Source organism: Cheilinus undulatus, linkage group 4 (assembly GCF_018320785.1).
Source record: "Cheilinus undulatus linkage group 4, ASM1832078v1, whole genome shotgun sequence".
Lineage (NCBI taxonomy): Eukaryota > Metazoa > Chordata > Actinopteri > Labriformes > Labridae > Cheilinus > Cheilinus undulatus.
This window is the reverse complement of record NC_054868.1, coordinates 1564991-1569582: the sequence shown is the minus strand read 5'-3', so window position 1 is coordinate 1569582 and position 4592 is coordinate 1564991.

The window sequence follows — 4592 nt, the reverse complement described above, 5'->3', positions numbered from 1 at the left end:
CCCTGCGGTCTGATTCCTTTATTCTAATGTTTCTACAGTATTATTAACCCTTTAAATGTCTTTCTTTTGTTAAATGTCCTCATATCAAATGATTTTTCCATACATTTTCTAAAAGAATTCGCTGAAACCTTTCAGTCAATGTAATGGGGCAAAGTTGGATTCCACATTCTTTTCCTATTTAGTGGGATGGATTAATAAGTTTGGGATTTTTTTGCCTTTATAGGAGAGAAAGAACAGATAGTGATATACAAGTGATAGACGAAGAGGAAAATAAAAAAATATCAATAATACTGATGAAAAATTATAATAGTAAAAAAAAATCAAGGTCCACACAGTTCAGACAGCTTTGCAGCCCACCCTTTCAGCAGTGACCCTCAGTGTCTCACCCTCCTGTGGAGGGTCCAGTGATTGTCCCGTCAGCAGTCTTCCTCATGATTGTGGTTGTGTGAACTGAACCAGTGAGAGAATGACGGCTCAGGAAACCTTTAAATGAGAATTTCCACAATATTACATCAATATTTAGAAAGGTGGATTTAGATTTTTGTGGGCCGTAATTAATAATAATAATAATAATAATAATAATAATAATAATAATAATAATAAGTTTATTTTTATAGCACCTTTAAAGAACAGTGAGGTCACAATGTGCTTTACAAAAAGGTAAAAGAAACACAAGCAATTAATGCAAAGGTACAATAAGAGAATACACAGTACACAAAACAGATTAGGTAAAGGCCAGACCAAACAAGTAGGTCTTAAGTTGCTTTTTAAAAGAATCAACTGTTTATGCTGATCTTAAATTCAATGGAAGTGAGTTCCAAAGAGTTGGAGCAGTGACCTTGGATGCACAGTCACCTTTAGTTTTTAGTCTGGAGTGTGGAAGAACCAGCAGACCCTGATCAGAGGACCGAAGAGTCCTGCTGGGATTGTAAGGTTTTAGGAGCTCCATAATGTAGGCTGGTGCCTGACCATGCAGGGCTTTAAAAGTAAACACAAGAATTTTAAAATGTATTCTGAAGTGTATGGGAAGCCAGTGGAGAGAATACAGAATTGGTGTGATGTGTGACCTTTTTGAAGACTTGGTAAGTAGTCTGGCTGCAGCGTTTTGTACTAATTGTAGACGATTTCTAGATGTTTTACTGAGACAGGTGAAAAGTGTGAATAACCATCTCCATCTGAGCTGTAGGAACAATGTGTCTGAGTTGTGCGATATTTCTTAGTTGGAAAAAACAAGAACGGACCAGATTATTGACATGTTGATCTAGAGATAGAGAGTGGCTAAATGAAACACCAAGATTACGAAGAACAGGTTTTACATAAGTAGACAGGGTACCAAGTTTCTCCAAAATCCCTGGCACTAAACCATCTGGGGCCGAGACAAGGACCTCTGTTTTGTCAGCATTTAGCTGTAGATAATTGTCTGACATCCAGTCTTTAATGGCACTCAAACAACTGAGTAAAACCGACACTTTAGTGTAATTTTGAGGTGTAAAAGATATATGAAGCTGGATGTCATCTGCATAACAATGATAGGATATGTCTTTAAAACTGCTGAGTGGGAGCAGGTACAAGGAAAATAATGTTGGGCCAAGGACCGAACCTTGGGGAACTCCACAGACCAGGGGGGATTTGAAGAGCTGTGGCTGTTAACAGTGACTGAGAATGTTCTCTCTGACAGGTAAGAGGAAAACCAATCAATGGCTGAGCCAGAAATGCCCACCCACTGCTTCAGCCTATCAACTAAAATATCATGATCCACAGTTTCAAAGGCTGCTCTGAGATCCAATAAAACCAACACAGAACATTTACCTTCATCACTGCTGATCAGGAGGTCATTAAAGACTCTAAGAAGGGCTGATTCAGTTGAATGGGACTGACGAAAACCAGACTGACACTTATCCAGGATGTTATGAATGTCTAAGGCAGCTGTTAGTTGTTTGGCGACCACTTTTTCTAGAATTTTAGAAATAAAGGGTAGTTTTGAAATGGGCCTATAGTTTTGGGGCAGAGAGGGGTCCAGGTTTGTTTTTTTGAGAAGTGGTTGAATGGCAGCATGTTTAAAATATGAAGGAACCAGATTCTAATGATTTATTGATAATTGAAAGAATGTATGGGCCAATGGAATCTATTGCAGATTTTAGTAGCTGGGTGGGCAGTATGTCAAAGGGACTAGAGGACATTTTCATAGTTCTCACCAGATTCTTTAGATCTTGTAGGGAGACCGGAGAGAACTTGTCCAGGATTGTTTGGTGAGGTGGGCAGGGAACAGGAAAAAGATGGAGTGATTTGTGCTTGGATGTCGTTGATCTTGCTAACAAAAAAGGAAAGAAATCTTTCACACTCATCATCAGAGGAAATTGGGGGTGATGGAGAAGAGACAACATTATTAATAGTTTCAAACAGGACTCTAGGATTATGTCTGTTCTGTGTTACAAGATTTGCAAAGTACTTATCTCTGGCATCCTTAACCATACTATTAAATTCAGTTAAAAGCTCTTTTAGATGCTGATGGTGGACATAAAGACGGGTGGATTTCCACAACCGTTCTACTTTACGGCATGTTCGCTTAAAGGGGGGCGGCTTTTTCGAAGGGGCCAGTCTGGATTTTAAGGGAGCAATTTCATCCAAAACAGAAAGACAGCGCTCATTAAAAGACTGTACTTGTGTGTCAGTATCACCCAGTAATGTCAAATGGCGGGAATGAAAGGACGCAGAAAACTTTTCTGCAGTGAGATGATTAAGGATGCGAGATTTGATTTTTCGACGGCAGGGCAGAGTATCTAGGTTGAAGGACAGATCAAATAAGATACCATTATGATCGGAGATAAAAAATCCCTCAGAAACAACAGAGTCAACTTTTAAACCAAATGTAAAGACAAGGTCTAGTGTATGACCTCTGACATGAGTAGGGCCTGTTACATGCTGGGTCAGATTAAATGACTCAGTAATGCTTAGAAAGTCAGAAGCAAACTTATCGGAGACCTCATCAATGTGAATGTTAAAATCACCAAGAAGTAAAAATCTGGAGAGTTTTAAGATGGAGGACAAAAAATCACTGAAATCAGTTAAAAAAACAACTATTTGGGCCAGGTGGGCGCTAGACTAAAATGGCATAAAAGGGGTTAGAATGGCCAATTTTAATCATTTGAAGTTCAAAAGAAGAAAAGGACCCAGTGTTCACCAAACGGCAAGAAAAAATATTTTTAAACACAGCAGCAAGTCCTCCACCACGGCCTGAAGTTCTGGGCAAGTTTATGAAGGAGAAATCATGAGGGCATGACTCAATTAGGGGGCATCTTCATTGGTCCTTTGCCAGGTTTCAGTTATAAACATGAAGTCTAGATTTTTGGATTGGATTATGTCATTGAGCAGAAATGATTTATTAGATATAGAGCGAGCATTCACCAGTGCAACCCTGAGAGGAGCTGAGGCATAGGGCACAGAAAGGGGGGCAGGGTTTATAGGAATTAAGTTGTTCCTGTTACTACTATGAGGCAAAACAGTTGGTGTATAATATGGTTCATCAGGTCTTTCAGTAATTATCACAGGATTGGACAGAGGGGTGAGAGGAGATGACACTGGGCTTATATTAGAAGCAGACTGGGAAGTATGAGAGAATTGTTTGGGTGTGACAACACAAGGACCACATTTGGGAGGGTCAGTTTTTGGAGGAAGTAATGACTTGTGTAACCAGCAGAGGGGGGCGTGGCTAAATATATTTGTAGGTGACAGCGTAAGGGAAAGACTATTGGCCAATGAGGAGTGGGTATTCATAGAGGGGGCAGGAGCTGTCAAAAGTCATGCTTGTGTGGACAGAGTATGGTAGAATATGTTTGATGACAACATTCGAGAACCGAGGTTGTTTGGGTGCAACCCATCTCCTCTGAAGAAAGCAGAGCGCAGCCAAAGTAAATGTGAAGTTTAGCGCTCTACATTGAGAGTGAAGCCACTCGTGCAGACTCAGGAGCCTGCTAAAGCGCCCCACTCCCCGACCCAGCGTAGGAATTGGGCCAGAAATGAAAATGATCCTCTCACTGGCCTGCAGCAGTTCGAAGAGTTCAGAAAAATCCCTTTTTCTGAGTTCGGATTTTTGCCGACTGGTGTCATTCGTGCCGACGTGAACAACGACCTTCTTCACAGAGGGGTGGTCTGCAAGCAGGCCAGGGATGACACGAACTATGTCAGAGACAGTAGCTCCCGGAAAACAGAAAGTTACAGCCAGCTTTGACTTTATATTCCTTATAATGGAAGCTCCAATTATAATTGTGGACGGAGGCGGTGTCACCGGCTCCCTGGACACCGACGGTGGATGTGCTGCTGCAGCCACTGGGTGCTGCAGCAAGGGTCCCAAGCCGGACTTTGCAGGAGAGCCTCCAGCCTTAGCAAGGGAAACGAGTCCAGCAGAGCCTCTTCTGGACACTGCTTCTCTCAACAGCCTGCGTCGAGAGGATGACGAGGATGATGGGACCCGATTTCTTGGTTGTTCCCCCAGCGGAGGAAAATCCTGCATGTCTAGGATCTCGAACCTGTTGGCCAGTGGGACATCCCGGGATGAAGGAGAAGGAGGAAGAGACGGGCGCGCTGCGTGGTGC